Source organism: Copidosoma floridanum, unplaced genomic scaffold (genome assembly GCF_036245765.1).
Source record: "Copidosoma floridanum isolate Cflo_tuat_1 unplaced genomic scaffold, Cflo_Japanese_pri ptg000020l, whole genome shotgun sequence".
Taxonomy (NCBI): Eukaryota; Metazoa; Arthropoda; class Insecta; order Hymenoptera; family Encyrtidae; genus Copidosoma; species Copidosoma floridanum.
The window spans coordinates 29,136,215-29,158,222 of record NW_028321897.1 but is presented as its reverse complement, the minus strand read 5'-3'; the positions used below and the strand labels follow the sequence as shown (position 1 = coordinate 29,158,222).

General features: G+C 33.9%; 1 protein-coding gene and 1 non-coding gene across 4 annotated transcripts in view; one reads left to right on the top strand and one right to left on the bottom strand.

Moving 5' to 3' along the window:
- Positions 1-22,008, top strand: part of ste14 (isoprenylcysteine carboxylmethyltransferase ste14) — a 240,951-nt gene that overhangs the window by 147,167 nt on the left and 71,776 nt on the right. The window lies entirely within an intron of this gene.
- Positions 715-787, bottom strand: TRNAA-AGC (transfer RNA alanine (anticodon AGC)). Its single transcript has one exon. It is a non-coding gene; the product is annotated as a tRNA-Ala (tRNA).

The following is a 22,008-nucleotide window of genomic DNA, read 5'->3' as shown; positions in this document are numbered from 1 at the left end:
ATGTCCATACTTTTGACTTTAAAAATGTTACTATTTTAGACAAAGAGAGTAACTGGAGAAAAAGGACTATACCAGAGATGATTCACATTAATTTACAGAGCGCAACCGTAAACAGAAAAGAAGACACAATAGACCTGCAGAGTGTATATAGCCCGCTTATACAAATTTAAAAAAAAAACTTTTCAGTACTACATCAATTTAATTTTTATTCCCTCCCCCTTCCCCTTCTTATTTTATTTCAAATTTATCTGTTTTTTTAGTGTAATTATTTAATACTGTGACCACTGAATTTTTACTTTTACGTTTTCTACAATCTTGTTGTTTTTCAAGCACATTTCTCTTTGTTTCTTTTGATTACATTCATATTTTGCGGCTTTATCTCGCCGTAGGTCATTGTGTATTGAAGTATTATTGTGTACGTATGTGTTTCACTGTATCTCAACTTACTATATTTGTCGTTTTTATGTTATGCTCTAGTCATAGTATATTACTGTGATGTTTTAGTTAAACGTGTATACAATTTTATCACTAGATATTGATGTTATTAATCGATGGGTAAAGTATTATATCAAATTATTATACATTAACCTCTTCCATCTAAATTGCGCTATGTATATTTTTTGTAGAAACGTCGTGCTTATTTTTAGAGTGAAAATCGCTGGAGTGCGAAAAACATTGTCAATTCAAAATTACAAAGCAGTGAAAAAAGTTATCCGCTTCGGCCAGGAGTCAAACCTGGGCCTCCTTCTTGCTGGAAAGGTGCGTTAACCAACTTCGCCACCGAAGCCTCGGCGGACACCCTTCTCCACTGCTCTGCTTAGGCGTGTCTTTAGGTCAAACGCCGATATTATAGATATTGATGTTATGATGATGATTTCACTCTAAAAATAAGCGCGACGTTTCTATAAAAAATATACATAGCGCAATATGTCGAAAAAAAGGTCTCTGGGCGAAGAAAGTCCACCTTTGAAGCTGATATGTAAGTAAACTAAATTAGATTTTTTTTAATAAAAATATTACATGTAATGTATTCTGCGACAGTACCTCTGCGGTGGTGTGGAAACCTGTATAATAAATAGGAACATAAGAAAAAACATAATAACAGTTCTAATATCATATTATAACTTTATAATGCATTTTATATTTAGTTATTATAATTGTTAAGTTTATAATATTAGTAATGCATGAACTAACTTGATAAATAAAGGCACACACAAGCGAGCGCTTTGAATAATTGGCATGAGAATACGCTCTTAAAATGTAAAATACTTTGTGAATAAATAAAAGCGCACACAAGCGAGGTCTATGACTTACTGAGAATAAGACTCTCAAAACGTTCAATAATGAATAATTAAATAAAAGTGTGGCCAAGCGAGTGCTTTAGGTTATTCAGTATTAGCTGCTTACAACTTTGTTTATTATTTGAATAAACAAAAATGCAAGCAGTAGATGTATTGGATAGCTAGCAATAATGAAATGCTTTAAGCTTACATAAAAAAATATTTTTAATAATGTATAGATGGAAAGTATTGGATTACTAGAGTTGGCCTTTTATGCATGCACGCTTCCCTATCGCTGATAATTTGTAAATAAATGAATACATGAATATACTTAAACAAGTTTTTAAAAAAAGGGTATGCTTTTGTTATTTAAAATTTTATTCACTGGGTTATTGGGGATTGACTGCTTGGGATTTTGTTTATTAGAATAAATAAATAAAAGAGCGGTTAAGTAAGCGCACTGAGTCATTGAGGATTGACCGCTTGAGATTTTGTTTATTTTTTGAATGAACAAAAGTGCGGACAAGTAAGCGCACTGACTTATTGAGGATTGACTGCTTGAGATTTTGTTTATTTTTTAAATAAATGAAAATGCGGACAAGTAAGTTCACTGGGTCATTGCGGATTGACCGCTTGGGATTTTGTTTACTAGAATAAATAAATGAAAATGCGGTTAAGTAAGCGCACTGGGTTATTGGAGATAAGCCGCTTGAAATTTCATTTATTTAATAAACAAATAAAAGTGTCCACAAGTAAACGCACTGGGTTATCGGGAGTTAGGCATTTGGGTTTGATGTATTCGGGCTTTGAAGCGTTGTGTCTTCAAGTTTTGGACGTTTAAACGACGCGCAGATGCTCGGCCAATCAGAGGTCGACTGCGCACAAGCGTGCACAAGTTCTCAACACAATCTTGATACACCTCGTCTGTGGTGGAATCCCTTTTTGCATGAGAATTTCAGACTGAGGGACATTAGTGCTGAGCAGTGCGAAGTGGTATCGAAGGCAATAGAAACACATACGAGAGTAGAATTCTTTGCGTGAGGTGATTAGGACGGCCCTGTACCCTACGTTCTCGTCGCATAAGAGCCCAAAAACATCTCGTCACAACATGTCAGGCAGAATACGTTGCGATCAGTGAGGCTTGTCAAGAGCTCATGGCCCTAAATAATTTTCTTACCCTGATTCTAAATAGAACTTTGTGCCCAGTCACACTGCATTGTGATAATAAAGCTGCCGAGGCCAGTGCTAAAACTGGTGAAAATAGCAAGTTAGGACTGGTGGAAATAGCATTATGCAAAGGAATGTGTGACTCGTTAATTAATTATTATAAGATAGGTGCCTTCATACAAACAAATTTTCAATACATTCACAAAACCTTTGTCGTTTGAACTTCATGCCAAATTAATTAAGGCATTGTTAAATGATAAACATTGATGTAAAAGCATTAATGTGACAAAAATTTAGATGGATAAAGTTTCTGATTCTTATACCAATTGTTTTATTCATGTATGTTATAGGATCAAATAACCAACTGCTGCAGATCGAGACTGTCGAAAATTACATCTGCCAAAATGATGTGTGCTAATACTTTTTACGTCACTGGTGCTTCGTAAGTGAAAATTACCGGGATTTTTTACGTACTGAGCACCAGGAGACGTAAAATCGTATATGCACCACGTTCGGAGGTTAAGAAATGAACTAGATTTCACATTAACCGTTTATTCATGTGAAATCTGCGATATTCTTAACCTCGCTTACTAGGTGCGTAAATAGCTATTTTTTTAACATAAATTTTTTTTAATTTTTCGTTTGTTTATTACAACGTAATGTTTGATAACTGATCACAATGGAAACAAGAGGGAGGGAGTGACGGAATATACATGTGTGCGCTCCTCTTCATTTCTTATACCTACAGATGTGTACAGTACTGCTAAGCTTGCAGCTGGCGCTTCTCACTGGGTTGCCTGCAGTATAGAAAAACCTCTTTCTATCTTAGCTTTGTGTTTCTCTTGTGTCCGTGCTACCCAAAATCACCTCATTTAATTCTTATTATTAGTTGTAACTTTTTAAATAAATAATTGCTTATCAAATTTTTTATATTTTTTTATTGTTGGATTATTTTTATTTTTATTGCATCCTATTCATTCAAATTTTTTTTCACTTGTGAATAAGGTGATTTTTTGAGTTAAGCTACAGTCATTGGCATGGAATACCACTTTATTCAAGATAAAACAGTACTAGAGGATATTTTTTCTTTGCTTTTTGAACATATATTGTAGGTATTATACACGTGGCTAAGAATAAGTGTGTGAGCGTATATGACAGATGCGAGCGTGACTTTAAAGATGTTATTAGCGTAGGTAACAGAAAGTTATTTTAAAATAATCGGAAGATTTAATGAAAATGCACAGTCTTGTACTGTTCAGCCTGGCAGCTCGTTATTCCATGGATTAACTTTGAACAAAAATCTTCATAATACATTTTTTGTAATCGTTCATTTATTAAATATAAAAAAATTCATTAAAACCATGCCCAATCACCAAATATCCTCACTTAAACGGTAATAACACCGCCTTTAATACATCGCAGTGAGTTATTTAGAATATCGATTCATAGACGATGTGTTTTCATTTTTATATTCTCTGCCTTTGAAGTTTTACTTTATGCTTGGGTACCCAAGGATCCACTGATGACTGATTTTTTTGGAAAAGATTCCTTAAAGTATACATTTATTGATTGTGCAAAAACCTTATTGTTTTCAATACCAAAAAAGTAAGAATTTTTGAACGTCAGCATATGAGTATTCGGGTCTAGAGCGCTAGACAACGGCTGAGGCTGAATTACAGTACTGATGACACGAGTGCTCTTGCCGACTGAATCGATGAGGTTTTTACTTTTCAGATAACTCAAATAAATTGAAATTACTTTTTTAAATAGTTATATGTTTATTTAAACAGTTGTTCTGTTAAAACTATATTTTGTAAATTACATCTTATAGATTGTAAAATATAAGATATATCTTGTAAACTACCATAGTACGAATTTTTAAATGCAGACACTGATAGAATTGCAAACTCTTTTTCCATGGACAGTGGCTAAGAAGCGTCACACTGCTTCAATTTTAAAATCTTTCACGTGATAAGGTAAATTCAAAAAATTAAATCTATTTTTGTATTTTGATCCTGCTCCATCAAAAAATTAAAAAGCTGTTTTACTATTTTAATAAAAATTCTCTTTTTCATTATAGAGTTGTACAGATAAACTCCAGTAGCATCTAGACTTTCATACTCCGAAAAAACTCTGAAATTTTTTTTCTAATACAACGAAGAAGTAAGGAAATCGTAACTATAAGAAGTACACGCCTAAAATGAAGATAACGATTAATAAGTATAAAAACAATACAGCCATTGAGAATTGTGTAAGTATTGGTCTAACGAAGGAAATATTTAAATGGATTATAAAAATTATTGCAAGAATGGTTAAACATCGCTAATGAATTTGGTGTATAAAAGGTTGAGGTTATTTAAATTCAAAAAATGTTAAGTAACTCGAAGAATCCCCTACAGAACTTATTGGATTCCTTATAAAAAATTACAACTTTATTAAAAATTAAAATTCTGTACATTGCAATGAGCGTGCCTTGCTTATACGGAAGTATTATGGTTGTTGAAAATTTCTTTTTTATGCTCTTTCATTCTGATCTTCAAATACCACCAAGTTTGTCCAATGTATTTCACACCGCAGAAACACTTTTTTATAAACAAATCCCTAAACCACATCCCTGGGAAGTCTATCCTTAACTAACTTAATGAAAGATGTAAATTTATTATTATTACTGAAAACAACTTGGAATCTGAATTTACAAAAAATTTTATTTAAATTAATAGATAAATACTCTTGTATTGAGAAAGTATTACTAAAGGTCTTGCTGCTAATGAAATTTTTGGATATCCAATAGACTTGTGATTATTATTATCATTTTTTTTTACTAATGAAGGGTAATTTTAATTTGATTACTTCAACTAAGAAAGAGTTTGGGTAACCATTAGCAATAAGGAATCTTCTGACGTAGTTGTCACTAGACCCGATAATTAATTATTATGAGTGATAAACATTGAAATATAGACAATTTTACCATGAAAAATTGAAAATTTAATCATCCAAAACATTATCAAGGCCAACGAATGAAACACTTTACGTCTGGTTTTTGTTGTAACAATTGCTGAAATACTTATTGATCGAAAACTATATAAATTACACGGAACAACCATATATATGAATGTCAACGTATTAAAATAATGCATATTGGACTAATGAACTGTATAAAAGCTTACGTAAGCAATAATTCCATCTTATAGGTAAATAAGTTATTTGTGTGCCCTAAATATTATACTCTCTCATTAGGACGAGCACTGAGAGGTGTTACATATGTGCAGGGGGTATTTATATGGAGAAGGAGAAAGAAATGGTGGCAAAATTCAAAGACAAAACCACCCCTAACGCGCGATTCAAGTAGAACAACGACAACGACAGCAATATCAGGAGTGCATACGCGTAAAGGAGGTGCAAAGTTGACAAAACTCAAGATCCTCTAAAACACTGAAAATGTGTCTGTAAAAAAGCTCAAGGATCAGCATATCAACTACGCACATACATCTTCTAAATACACTCTCATGCACAGTCGTCGTGAATTTAATAACGTTTTAACATTTTTAAAACGAATATTGTGCTCATTTTAATTTTCATGCAACGTATTATCACACTTGTCATCTTTGTTTATTATACTACGCTTATGTTCACGTATACAGTATTGGAGTTTTCTCCTGGTTCATCCTACAAACGTCATAATACATTGTGTACAATTAATCTTATAAATAACACCGCATTCGTCCAACTTATTTACATTATCTTTCCCTAATTTTATGATAACTATGGTTGACGTACAGGGGCGGATTAAGGGTAGGGAAAACTGGGCACTTGCTCAGTGTGCCAGAAAGGCAGGGGCACCAAGTAAACGACAACGCAAAACACTGCAGTATTGTAAAAACCATTTTTTCTAGTTAAAAATAAAAAATGTAAGTATAAAACTTAAACTATCATAATAAACTAATTCACCACTTACATTCTAAAATTTAGTTAACCATATTTTCCTTGGAATCAGTGATACTTGAGTATTAATAATAAACGATTATCAAATAAATATGATTAATATTCTACTGAAGTGTCACACGGTATAACTCAATTCGTCCATTAATATCTTTCCCAATAAAAATGTGTTGCGCAACAGTCGATTAAGACAAAGACTTTTTTACAACAATATTAAATTAGATTACTACTATTTGGAATACTTTTTTTTCGTAAAATACAATAAAATTATTTTAAAATTTTGTGGGTTGGGTTTTCACCCAACGGTTTGGAATATGCACAAAGACGTTGGGTATATACACTAATACTCAAATTTAAATTTAAATTACTATTTTATTAACAATTGGAGACCACATACTTCCTACATAATGCTTCATTATATCATGAAAAAATATACATGTTACTGGTTGAGTGGTTGCTTCAGTAATCATCCAACGCTTGCTCATTTTGGAACTGCAGATTTGAATGCTGGCATGTACAATTATTGGGCTGTAGGCTGCATGTCATTAGCTTGACATTGATGTTGCTCTTCATTTTGATGCCAGTTTTGCTGAATACAAGTTTAATGCCAATGCTGCTGTTGCATCGATTGTTGCTGACATGACGGGTGCTGCAGGTGTAATGCGCAAAGTTGTTGGGATGTTGGAATCACCTGCTGAATATTGTTTGCATTCAGTGGTATCTGCCTTACAATAGCTTGAACGGGCTCCTGTCCTCCAAAAAATTGGCTTGTTTCAATGTGTTGTTGGCTATTACATTCGTTCAAAGTTTCTGTAAAAAAAATATGACCCGTACATTTTCTGTTTCTATACAAATTTACATGCTTTTGATGCGTTACAGTATATTGCATGTTTATTATATATCAGTTAGTAAAAATATTTATATTTGCCTTTAAAAAAAAATTTACTTATTTTAGAACCATAAAAGGAAATTTAATAATTCAACTGCTCGAAACTTTCATGCAGTTTGGGTTTGAAGTATTACAACACAAGGATGGAATCAGGAGCCGGTGTCGCAGCATCTTACTATTATTTGTGCATCGAAAAACATTTATTAATAAATGCTTACATACAGTGTGCGAGAGTTCATTTAATTGTTATTATGACTTTAAATACATTTGCACTAACCTGAATTTATTGATTACTTTGTACCTTGTGACATTAGTATAGACTACTGCCTTTAGCCAAACCGAAAAACAAAAATACGTCGGAAAGAATTGGCCTCAGGCTGCAGCCATATATATGCTGCTTGAGCAACTGCGACTAGTCTTATTTGCTACAGAGAAGTCTATATAGTTGTCTATACCAATCGTCCAAGTTATAATAATCGAAATAATAATGCAGTGGAAGAAACTTTTGATAATGTAACGAAGTATTGTTGGTATAAAAGATAATAATCACACGCACGCTCGCACGTTTACAAAGCTATGATCTGAGGGCTTGAAAATAATATGTTTTTGTCGATTGCAATCAAGTTGCTGTGCTTCTACATGAAAAAATGCTCTAAAATTTACCATTGGAGAGTTTGATTTCAAATAACAGATTAGAGTCTCTAGGAGTCGGGCAAGACGTTCATCCAACAAACACAGAAAAATACGACGATTTAAGCGATGGGACAAATCCAATAAACAGTACTGTTTTGGCCAGATTGAAAGTGAAATGCTTGAACAAGGGCCAAGAGAGACGTTGACCACTCGCAGAAAGGTGGGCGAATGATTTTCTCGATACAGTCGCGAACGGCAAACCCGGGAGAGGCTGAAGTCAGCTCTCGCAGCAAGAGAGCAACTCGAAAACTCAAAACAGCACTATTTCTCAGTTCCAAACCCTAAAAGATAACAACCACTCTGACGAGCGAAAAACTCAATTTTAACTCTAATAGATGCGTTCGATTGCGTCCAACCGCGCCCGCCGTCCGTCAGAATCGGGCCTAGTTCTCCGCTACTAACTCCAAATTAACTCCCAAACATGCCTCTTACATACACACTTCTTTGTAGTTTATTTGAGGTTGGCACGTTGGCAATGAAGAACTAGACACGAATCTGACGGACGTCGGACGCGGTCGGACGCCGTCGAACGCATAAATGTATCCGCTTTTTGTTTCCCTGCAGAGAAATGTTCGTTATAATTAGTGCACTATAAAATTTATTTTATAATTTTACGCATTAATTTCATGATGTGACAGAGTACCCAAAATGTAGTGTAATTACGTACAATTATTTTACTTCTGCATACTATCTTATCTGTATAAACTTATTTTAATCCTACGTCGCATCATTCAACTCGACTGACGACTACACAGATAACTCGCGTAACTACTGAATTGGACAGTTGATAAGCAGGGGGCTTTTTTGATGTTATATGTATGTATGTAGTACACTGATTACGAGAAAAATTAATTAATGAAAATTATTAACACTGGTGGGTCAATATTGAAATTACATTTAAAACTTTATTTAATAAAAATCTCGTAACCTGTATTAGATATCAAAAAAATCGAAACACAAGCATGTAGGGCGGAAAATTTTCTATGAATAACATTTTGTACTTATCTTTCGACACGCAAAAAATTTTGCGAAAAAATTAAGAAAGGCATTTTTAACGTTTACTGTAAAAGTAAGTGAGACGGAAAGAAGCAGTGGCAATGGATAAGGCAAGCCACACCTCCTCCATGCTCCACCCACATGCAGCAGGTAGGCACAGTATATATATATTGGTGTGGGGATAGAGGCAGCAGCCAACCAAGCAGCCAGGCACTATTGGATCGTATTGTTGTTCTTCAGCTTACGGACAGTGCCCAAGTCCAAAAAAACTTTTAACCATAAAAAAAAGTCTTTAGAGGGACAAACTTTTTTTTCCTTTTTCAGGATTTTCTATCAATTGGACATAGTCTAACGTTAAGGTTTTGTAACACTTCAATTTTTTAGGCTTCTTGGCCTTTTTTTCTCGATCAAGCAATGAAAATAATATTTTTGATTTTTTTAACTACGTAATCTCTATGCTGAATCATCGCTCAAACAACTTTTATGTAAAACTTTTTTCTGAAAATCTAATAGCTATTGAGATGATTAATAATATTTGAAAAGAAAGCCGAAAAAATATTGCATAAATCATAACATTGATTTACGCAGAATATATTTACTTTGTCAAAAATTCTAGACTTTTGTAGTTTCTTTAGTTTTCCACGATATATTCATGATTAATAATTGAGTCCTAGTATTCCAATACCATTTTTTAGTTTTGTGAAGAGCTTTGATGGCTTAGTGGTTAGCGTGCTAGCCTCCAAACCGGAAATACTTGAGGGGTCGTGAGTTCGAATCCCGTCGAAAATATCGAGATTTTTTCTGGGGCTTCTTCGATGGGATGAGTACTCAGGGTGACAAAACACTACACATATGAATTTTGAAAAAAATAGTTAATTTTTCTGGTGATGTCTGGACCTCCAGGGGATTCTGTTTGAAGGAAAGCTAACGCCTGGCCAGCTCATCGGGTAAAGTCACTGTTAGTTATAAAAACGTCGGTGCAGTGACTAAGATGGTTTATTGGAAATATCTTTTCATTAAACTTGATACAAGCGTTGTGCTCTGCAGATAGTACTCAATAGGATAGATGACCGAGTCGTCTGAGGGGAACTATGCAAGAGGTCCGCACGAAAGCCTCGCATACTTATGGAAATAGATATAGGATACGTAAAAATCCTAGGGTTATACGTTAGAATCCTAATACAATGTACAATATTTTAGTTTTGTGCGAATTGAAAACTATTGTTGTATTATTTTTAGTTTACAATAATGCGCGAGAATCAACTAATTCGACTGACTCTATTTATAAATTTAAAAAAATACCCTGATTTCATACTATGCCTAATCAATAGGAACTCCTGAAAAACGAAAAAAAAGATTGTCCTCCCTAAGATTTTTTTTATAATTAAAAGCTTTTTTTTTAGACTTAAAGAAAATCTTGGACACTGCCCGTAAGCAAACAACAGTCCGATCCAGCAGTACCTGGCTGCTTTCTCGACTGATGCCTCTCCTCTTGCCTTTATCTCCACACATCTTAGGATTTTCTCATCCAATGTTAATCTATAAGAGTTGTTTTTTGTTCCAAGATCCTTATCGGTGCTAAAAAAACGTTGAAGTTTCGCTGTCTCATTTTTTTTACTTTATTGGTTTTTGAAAATCGAATTTTTCAATGAATGGACTTTTTTCTATGTTACGGTATTTTACAATTACTTTAGTTAAGTGATATCAAAGATAAGCAAGTGTTTAATAAAATACTGTAATACTGTTTTAAAATTAAAGAAAAAAAAAAAAAAAATGGATTGGTTTATGTCAAGTATACGTGTGTATAAATGTAAAAATCGACACCTGATTATTCCCTCGATAGATTTTTACCAAGCAACAGTTTCTTTTATTCTTTACGAATTGTTATTACTGTTTAAGGAAAAAAATTGAGTTTCAAGGTCAAATTTCTTTTGCTTCCTCTATAAGAAGCTTTGTTTTAGCCAAGAAAAACGAGAAAAGATTCGAGAAGTATATTTTCTAAAGTTTACAATAAAAACATACTACTCTGAGAAAAATATCTGTCAATTTATATGCGTTTTTGTGAATGCATGTGTAATTAATAATATTTCAGGACTTTCGAGGCCGATTTTAAAAAAAACAAGGTTTATTTTTTTTCCACGCAATATTATTATTACATTTGCAAAAAAAGTAAAATTTTTTCTCTTTGTTCAGTTTTTTGTAATCGATTTCTAAAAATTGTGTTCTCTTAAAAAAAGTTAATTGTTTTTTTTTGTTTTTTTTGCTTTTGATCGATGTTACAGCATTTTTTAAATATAATTCAGTTTCCCACCTGACAGTACATCTCAAATAATTGTATAATAACATTAAAGAGAGAAGGTGTGGTGGGAGCTCAGTTAATTAAAAGTCAATTTAAATTACGGCTGCTGTAGTAGGACGAGAGTTCGATTTCTGGTTAGTTAAACATTTCAAAAGGTGAATCTTATAACATACTTACAGTGAATTTATTCTGTAGTCTTGTAATCTGCTCTACACCTCAGGGAGATACAATGATAGGTTCCATGGGTGCTCTGAGTGGAAGGGAGGAGCTGGGCCAGTTTAGATCATGGTAAAAAAAAGGGTCAGTTACACGGAGTTGGTTTGGGAAAGTTGAGATCGAAGTTATGGATGATTGAGTAATGGTGAATAAAAGATGGAATATTGGTGTTCCAGACAGATTTTGCGAGTAGCATTCTCCTCACCAAAGTGGTAAGAGTAAGTAAGAGTAAGTTTGCAGAGCCTGTAAACAATTATATAAGTAATGTACGGGTTAGGAAACTACTAAAAAAAAAGTTACATTACTGATATATGTCTCAAGTCAAGTTTTTTTTTACGGGGACCCTTACTTTTTATTTCAGATTTTGATGAGGGCGAAAAATTTAAGGTCGACAATATTATTGCCAAAAAATTATTTTTCCCACCTCAGGCGTTTTGAAAGGCTGGTGTGCCTTCGGTAAGAAAAACAGGATTCGCCACATAAGTGCCATCGCTCCGTGGCTACATTACGTCCTTTGGGCTGAAAAATAGTCCCAGAGACGGTGGCACTTAGCCGACGAAAACCACCACTTCTTACCATGGGCGCAAAGTGCAACTGCTACTTTACGCCCTCGGTGCAAAAAATATCGTTTGCAACTCAAGTACAAACATAAAAAATATATAAAAACAAAAGAACATGTCCCTTGTGCCCTGCGTACGAAATAATATTTTCCTGCCTCAAGCGTTTTTTGAGACCATTAGACCGTTTATTGGAGCGTTTGCCGTGCCCTCAGTGGAAATCATATGATTTGCTGTTCATAGTATAATAGAGTAACTAAAAATCCTATGAATTTCAGAGAAATTGTTATTAGGATGAAAAATAAAGTTGGAACGATGCATTTCCAACATTGTACCAAATTTAACTACTTTTTTATCAGCTAAAAAGGTCAGACAAGGCTCTAAAAAACAGTAAAAATAGCTTGTAATACATTACATTATAAGGAACAAAACTCGACAATCCGCTCCCGGTGTGGTAGTGAAGTCTAAAACGCCGGAGCAGTTTGTCGAGTGATATCCCGACTAATGTATACTATTTTTCTTACTGCTTTGGCGAAAAATTCGTGGTTCATTAGCCATCAGAAAACAATTAGCTTCAGTGGTGATAGGTTATGTTTAGGACCAAAGTGAGGAGCCTATATCATCCGCTAACATTTACGACCCGAGCGTAGTGAAAGTTTTCTCACAGATCGAAAAAAATAAATAAACGCAGCGTAGGTAAGTACTTAATACCTATGCACTTTTGCACTGCTGCTGCTCTCTTTCTCTCTCTCTCTTTCTCTCTTTCTCTCTCTTTCTCTCTCTCTCTCTTTCTCTCTCTCTCTTTCTCTTTCTTTCTCTCTCTCTCTCTCTCTTTCGCTCTCTCTCTCTGTCTTTCAAGCAAGGAGAAGTAAAAAGCAGGGAGTTTTTTTCTCAACCCCTCTACGCCATGCAGATGTCGCGCGTCGATAGGGAAGGAACATTGGCTTTCGTCCCTATACACTACCACCGAAACTCGAATGTTGGGATGTGGTGATAAGGAAAACAGGATTTTTTGCCTCAAAAAGAAATTCAAAAAGTGTACCAAAAAAGTAGAGTAAAAAGAGTGTACATTAATGAGGGAGTATCAAACAATTAATCACCAGAGGGCAGCATGACGCTTGGCTTGCCTACTCTCACTATAAAGAGCGGCGTTGGCTCAGTTAGCGTGCTAGCCTCGGAAACAACACATGCGGAGGGTTGCAGGTTCGATTCCTGGTGAGGGCACTCAAATTTTTTTCTGTGAGTTCTCGTCAGGAAAGGAATCTATGATTCCAAAAAATGTGTTTATGCGCAACAAAAATGATTTTGAGAATTCAAAAATAAAATGTGATCCATCTGACAAAATAATACTTGCTCTACATAACAAATGTCCTATGTAATTTTAATACACCATAAATCTTTGTAATACTTTGGCTACAACATAAATATGTACTTGTATATGAAAAAGGCCACCATGTACTCTGTGCCATGGCAAAAAATGTACCCACAAAATTTGCCAATAAAAATTAATCAATTTTTTTTACGCTCACTATTCACTCCCTCACTAACCTACCTACAGTGAGCTAGTGCAGTGTTGTGTGTATATGTGTACATGTATATAGGTATAGGCTATAGGTACGTCAGATAAGCCAAGCACCATGCTGCACTTTGGTGATCAATTTTTTGATACAACCTCATTAAGTAGATTATACAAAACTATCGTTGTATGCAATCACTCCTTAAAATTTCTGATTTTAGTTCATATAAAGTAGCGTCTCTGTCATTTGTCTAATTTTTTCAACTTATATTCCCTTAGTCCTAATTTTTTTGCTAATTTTAGGTTTATTTCATTAGTTTCTAGATTTAGTCTTAATTTTAAGTTGACCACTCCAGTGTACAGGCACACTCAGTGCCACCTTGCTAAAATGAAAGTAGTTTTTAGTTGTATTTTAATTTACCAATCATAAGATGTCAACAATTAATTAATGAAATAATGGCATAATTTGAAGACAAATAAAATGAGCCACGTCTGGACCAAATAACTGGCGTTATCGTCAATGTTAACGCTAAAATTTAGATGCCAAGTAGATATTTTCCTGATTCAATTACACACTGAACTCCAGCACTATCGAATCATGAATGTTTCACGAACTGCTGCAAAAAACTAAAAAAAGGTCCCTTAGACAAATCACTACAAAAGTTGTCAGCGAACATAAGGTCATTTTTACTAATTTTGGCATTATTTTTAAATTCTCCTACTTGAAGAATTAATAAACTCCAAGGGCTTACTATTCAGTCTTTTATTCAGTTGACAACGTTTAGACTGCACTTAAGGCAGTCCTTTTCAAGTCTCTGAGTTAAAATAATTATAATGAAAATAAATATTACAACAGCTACCATAAACTACAAGTGTAAACAATTGAATAGAATAAATGAACTTACGAATTATGTAGAGCAACGTCCACTTAATATTTAATAATATCTATATCTGCTCTAATGTAACCGACAGGCTTTTAAGCTGTCTGAATATAATCTAAAGTAGGACTAGGTACATGTAAGTAACGACACACATGAATATCGAAAGATTGTATACTATTTGGTTAAATAAATAGCATTATCGTGCGATGTCAGCTGAGTGTAGATAAACTGGATCGAGTTTAAAAAATGGCTTCATGTTAGCTAACAACTTATTGATGTTATGGTAATACCGAGAATAGCATGGGAGAAATAAGAAGGCACACGTTAACGTGTATAAAGGCGTGTTGCTTTATTGCCTCGTGGGCACGAACTAACTGCTAGTTGCCAAAAGGCTAACACGTTGGCACACATGGCGCTAGCAGACGTACAAAAGTATTATTCCCATATGCTATTGAATATGAATAGTTACAGCGTGCTCCCTCAATAAAACTTTTGGAGCTTTTAATAAATAAATAAAATGAATAATTAATAAATATAATAAATATTTGATGATATAAAATACATACACTTTAATTTAAGCCAATATTATTACAGAAACATTTAATTAAATTTCCATTCACTATTTTTGTAAGGGAATCAGCCAGCATTTGATTTGAAGGAGTGAAAATGATGTTGATTTCCTTATTGTCGATCTTTTCTTTGAGAAAGTGATGTCTGACGGACATGTGTTTAGTTGTCGCATTGAAGTTTGCATTTTGGCCAAGATGTATTGCTCCCTTGTTTTCGCAATAAATATCTATTGATGCATTTGATTGAATTTTTAATTCCAGAACTAGTTTTAAAAGCCATAAGGTCTCCTGCGCTGCAGTCGACAAAGATAGATACTCTGCTTCTGTTCTCGATAGGGCTATCGCTTGCTACTTGCTGTTTCAGGTTGTCGCTGCTCCCTGAAGTAGGAAGATGTAGCCCATAGCTGAACGAGGATCATTTGAGTCACTTGCCCAACTTGCAGCGCAGGAAGCCTGGATATTTATTTTGGATTTTTCTATGTACATTAACTTGAAATTATCTGTATAGATTAGATATCTGAAATGATGCTTTACTGCGTTCCAACAATCTTGAGTATATGAAGAATTAAATCTACTTAAAAGTCAAACTACAAATGAGATATCTGATCTTGTACATTGACTTACGTACCGTAAACAAACTATTACATTTTGATATGAAATCTGTTATTCTTCTTGAGATATATATGAATTACGTGCGCTTAATTTACTTAAAATATAGCCAGTAGGTAAAGGAGTATGTGATGGATTCGCTTGGTCCATGTTGAACTTATTGAGCATGGAGAGTATATAATCTGTTTAATCTAAACTTATAGAATTTGTTACTTGATTCATTGTGACATTTACGCCTAAAAACTTTTTGACTTGGCCTAGATCCTTAATTGGAAAATGTGACTCCAAGAATGTTGTTAAATTTGACTAGATAATGTTTGTTGTTTGTAAAAATCAACATATTGTCCATAAAGACAGTAATTACAATAAAACAATGTTTAAATAAATAATAATAGATACAGGTATTATTTTTCGATTGAATCAGTCCTAGTGTTTAAAACATATTGTGTTATTTTGAATTCCATACTCTGCTCCGTTGTTTCAAACCGTACAATGCTTTATGCAATTTACAAACCTTATTTGGCTGATTTTTATTTTGAAAACCTTTGAGATGTTGTAAGTAGAGTTCTTCAATCAATTCTTTGAGAAGAAATGCTGTTTTAACATCTGAATAATGAATCAATATATCAGAAGTTTTTATGCTGCTGCTATTAAAAGGTGTATTGTAGAAAAACGTACTACAGGTGCATAGATATGCTCATAATCCTGTCTTTCGACTTAACTGAAACCTTGGGCGACGAACCTGGCTTTGTAGATAATTTTATTCTGTGAGTCGACCTTTTTTTTGTATACCCACTTCGTTCTAATGTGTTTTTGATCTGCTGATAGGTTAACGAGAGTCCAAGACTTATTTTTTTGAATGGACCTGAATTCATGGAGCATAGATGTATGCCACTAACATTGTTCGGGGCCAGACATTGCCTTCATGTAACTTGAAGGGTCAATGATATGAAGAGCACTTGAGTAGCATACATAGTCATCCAGATATTTTGGACGTTTGGGTAGTCTTGATGTACAAGGTTTACTAGGTGGTTGAAAATCTTCTTCAAACTCATCAGTTTCGTCTTGCTGAACTTCTTGAGTATCAACATCCATTTCCTCATTTCAAACCGAAGGTTGCTGTTAAAATTGCAGATAAGAATCCAGGGGTAAAAAATTTTTTTTAGGTTTAGGCTTACTTACTGGCTCCTCGATGAATTTCACATCTCGAGCAGAAATTATTTTCTTCGAGGCCTGATTCTATAGCCTGTAGTCCATTTAGTTGTTTTTGCCTGGAGTTTACTGCGCTGTTGCTCAGGCAAGAGGTTATATGTAGTACATCCAGGCTGTCTTAGAGGAGACAGATCTGGCGTAACTCCATTCTATCTTTCATAGGGAGTAATACCTTGTAGGGCTCTTTTTGGTGTCCTATTGTGGATATAACTCTCAGTCGCTACTGCTTCAGCCCAAAAATCTTTACTGAGGCCTGAGTGAGAAAGTATGCCTCTCGCCTTCTCGAGCAGTATCCTGTTCATTCGCTCTGAACGAACATTTTGTTGTGGGTTGTGAGGGATACTTGTCCGATGCACAATACCTTTGGACGCCAGGAAGGAGGTGGCCCTTTCGTTGGTATACTCTGTACCGTTATCCGTCCTCAAGACCTAAATCGTGGTACCTGTTTGATGTTGTATAAAATTTACAAAATTAATTATACATTTGGGTATGTCGTCCTTGTTTTCAAAAAATAAACAAACATATGACGAGAAAAATCATCTACAAAAATTAAAAAATATTTGCCTCCACCAATGGATGTTCGTTGAACTTGATACACATCACTGTGCACTGATGCAAGTTTTTTTTTGCAGTTGTGGCTTTATTTTGCAAATTTAATTCCTGTGGCTTTTTTATTTTTCAAAATTTTTAAATAGTCTAAATTCACGTTTCCCAGTTTATGTTGCCACAAAACAACACTTAACTTGGCAGAATTCACCATTAACAGAGAATCACAAGTTTGATAACATTGAATATTACATTTTTTTGTTTGTGAAATGTATATATTATTTTTTAGCTTTACACCAGTAATAATCACTGTACCCTACCTTGAGTAAACACAGCACTTGTCCTTGAAGAACTTAACATCAAAGCCTTTGATGGTTAAAATTCTAACTGAGATAAAATTTAAAGCAGCTTCGAGCACATACAAAACATCTTTGAAATTCAATACTTCGTGTTTACTGTTGGTCTCCAAAGTCAGCTGAACCGAATCAATGCCATGAGCAATTATTTAACTTGTGTTTGCTACACCTATTTTTCTTGTCGAGATTTCTTGGAGATTTTTGAACATTGACTTATCATTACACATATGTTTTGATGCTCCAAAATCGATGAGCCATCCAATTTTAAATTCTTTGTACCCACTTATTTGATATGCGCACATGGTATCGTGACCTTCACATATTGACCTTCTTCTTCGGTATCAGAATCTGATGCTTTTTGTGCGTTGCATACGTGCCTTGCATGTTTTTTTAGCATCTTGCAACCCTGCAACGTGACTAATTTTATTACAGTTGAAACATTTAAGTAGGGCTTTTTTATTTTGTGAAAAATTAGAATTTTTTTTGTTAAAAAAGGCTTCTCTTTGGTTTTGATGAATACCAACAAAAGCATGTGAGCCACCTTGACTCGACGCACTATCAGTCTTGACTTTCTGAAGTATTTTCGACTTGACTCAATCAGAAGTTAATTTTTTGCCACAACTCTTGAGTGCCATAACCATGGACTTATATTTTTCTGCTAAACCAGCTAGCACAATAATTGCGAGCTATTAGTCCAGAATAGCCATTTCAGCGTTTTGGAGTTTATTGGTACAAGTCATGAGTTTTTCTACATACTCCTCTATAGACACACAATTGTCTAACTTGGTAGAACTAAAATCTTTGAATAGATTTACGCACCTAATATTATCTTCATCGGCAAACGCGTCCTTAAGTTTCTTCCAAACATCTATGCGTGTGTATAGGTGTGGGTCGATAGCTAGAATTAACCTTGAGTGTGCTTTGACGATGTTTTTATTGTCCGTAATCAATTGCTCGTTTACTGGAGCTTCAATTGTATCCCAGAGATCATCGAGACAAAGATATATCTTCATGTCAACCACCCACATGTGGTAATTGTTTCTACCACTCAATCGTTCGATCGACTGATACGTGCCTTTGTCCGCCATTTTGTGCTTATCTCTAATCAAGCCTAGACTTAGTAAGAGGGTGAATAAACTGTTTTTGTGCACTCAAAACTGCTCTCGAGGTTCACTTTTACAAAAGAATTTCTCAGCAGCTTGCTTGCGCTTCCTGGGCCCATAATCTGATGTTATGGTAATAGCGAGAATAGCATGGGTAGAAATAAGAAGGCACACGTTAACGTGTATAAAGGCGTGTTGCTTTATTATTTCGTGGGCACGAACTAACTGCTAGTTGCTAAGAAGCTAATACGTTGGCACACACGTGGCTAGCAGACGTACTTAAGTATTATTGCCATATACTATAGAATAAGAATAATTACAAGACTTATTTTGGGTCATTTTCCAATAGGACTTTTTAAAAGTTTTCTCAGAGTTTTGCGAACCGTTTACATCCGATCGCACCGAAATTTGGTGTGTATGTTAATATCAAAAATACAAACTTTGAATAACATTTCAGCTCTTAATATTGGTCACAATGCCAATTATTAATTTGCTGAAAAATGGGTAAATAAATATGTATAACAGCGATTTTTGGCACTTAAAAAAATGGCTGAGCCCATTTTAACCTTACGTGTATCTTTTTGTTCATTATAAAATTACAAATTTTTTGTAGAATGTACCTGTTTTGTACAATCCTTTAGTTTTCTTCAAGAAGTGAAAGGTCTGTTTTGGTAATTTGTTATTTAGTTTAGGATCTTGCCTGAAATTTCTAGTAATAAAGAGGTAGTTCAATTTGGTATACACTTTCAAGCGTTTAAATTTTTTTGTCATAATAATATTATAATACAATTGACTACATATTCCTTTTTAAAATTAACAATCGTATATATTTTCTAAGTCTGGATGTCTATTTATAATACATTATACAACTTATGAAATCTTTTATTTGTTATCCTCTCGTTGGTGGATGTTGTTAAACTTTACATTTTTTATGCCTGATGAGAATATATTATTACTTGCTTACAATATCTGTACTATATTTATTACGGGCAGACCATTTTGCGACTGGAACATCACAGTGTTTTGTAGATCTAAGTATTGTATCAAATAATTCTCATGCGGGCCATTACAAAATGTTTCAATTATTATAATACTTATACGAATATTTGTTTAGAATACCAATCTTTACCTGACACACCATGAAAAGTTTTCTTTAACATTGTGCAATGATTCTTTTAAGTTAACTTGGTTATAAAATAAAAAGGAACAATTTATTGCACATTATTACGTTTTTTATAAATAGTATTCCCTTATATGCCTTAGTGTATCGACTGCAAACGGACTGTATGGTTTAGAGGATGACCAGATACAGGTATATGAGATAGAGAAAAACCAATCTCGAATATATATTGGAGTTCTATTTAATAAGAACACTAGGCACTAAAACGCAATTGCGTGTTACAAGATTAAACAATAATTTTTTCACTTTGAGTGCAAACAATTAGCTCGTGCAAATCACGTGTAATTCAACAAAATAAGCACTTGTAAACTCTTCCTAATAAAGTAATAGCAGTCCTTAAGTTTCAACTGTTTCACAAACAATATAAAGGAAATCAAATTATTAATATTATTAGTGCAAAGATGTTTATTATTAGTAAAAATTAGTGTACAACACTGCCCATAACAGGTTAAATATTATTAAAAATGTAGATTATACTTTTAATTTTTCTAGATAATCTTCCTGTTTTCAAATAGATTAGAGTGTGGTAATGCAGTTTGTAATATTTTTTTTAGTACGTAGAAAGATTAATTTTTTAGAATGTGAGTGCTTCAAATAATGTAAAAAAAAATAATACATCGTATCCATGTACGTGAGGCCATACGACATGTATGAAAAGTCGCTATTTAAGAAAATACAGTAATTTAAAATGCGAATTACAGTTTCTCATCTTAAATAAAAGAAACATCTATTACTTTCGGATTTTACGGACCAAGATCTCAACAGCACAAAAGTGAACTGCAAATTATGTAAGATAGTTTTATCGTCAGATCTTACAAATTTTAAAAGGCATGCACTTATGAGCGACGACCAGAAGAAAAATGGCAAGAACTTATTTTGGTTAGCAATGTTTTCAAACTTGTTGTACCAGCAATTAATATTTCGACTACACATACTATCAATCTGCCATCACACAATTCTCATGCATTTGTAAACAGTGTATGTGATGATCCCGACAAAGTATGTAATGGCGATATCGTCGAGCTCATAGTAAATATTCATTTAACAATTAGAAGAAGAAAAAAATGACGTTTTAGACATTTTTAATGATTATTTTAATGTTGAAAAGGCTGCGTTATTAATCAATGGAGTACTTTCTTTGCATAGAAACGATTGCTATTTTTATCATACAACAGCTTACTGCTCTTTCTATTGAACATTGCAGATGATTCTCCTAGTTCAAACAAACTATAGAATTTCGATAAAAAAAATATAGTTTCGATAGTACGGAATGTTTTGTACTGAGCCAATATGAATGATTATCACGTATATTATATAAAAGTCCATTTATGTTTATAATGGACGAGAGTACAGATATAACTCAACGAAAATCCTTTTCTGTCATTGTCCGATAATTCGACGAAGCAACCGGTCGTGTAACAGATAGTTTATTGGATATAGTTCCAATTTGTAACGGAGATGAAACTGGAAAATCAGATGCTGAAACGCTGACACAAAAGTTGTTGTTATTTTTAACTTTTAAAGGCATTCCACTTCCAAATATCGATGCATTTTGCTCAGACACAGGTAGGGTCATGGTTTGAGTTGGAAATTCCGTAGCACAAAGATTATGCGAGTACGTGGAAAGTACTGCTATAAACATGATTAATTCAAATAATAGCACACATTTTATGGAGGATAGCACGATATTGGTTGATCAAAATTTATGCAATCCACTGATGTTGGTAAAAAATGTCAGTGACAAGAAACAGCTTGTAAGAGATTGCTACAATTACTTAACTGAACTGTGTCAACGTCTTAGTGGTAGACACCGTTTTAAAACTAATTTTTCAACTATATTGAATGCTTCGTACTCAAAAATGCATTGAGTGAAAAGTTTCGCAATAAATATGACAATCTAGACTGTTTATTAAAGCGTTTGCTGTGGCAAACTTATGCATAATTTGGAATATATGGACATAATCAACAAAAAGTGGACCAGAATTCTTATATACAAGTTT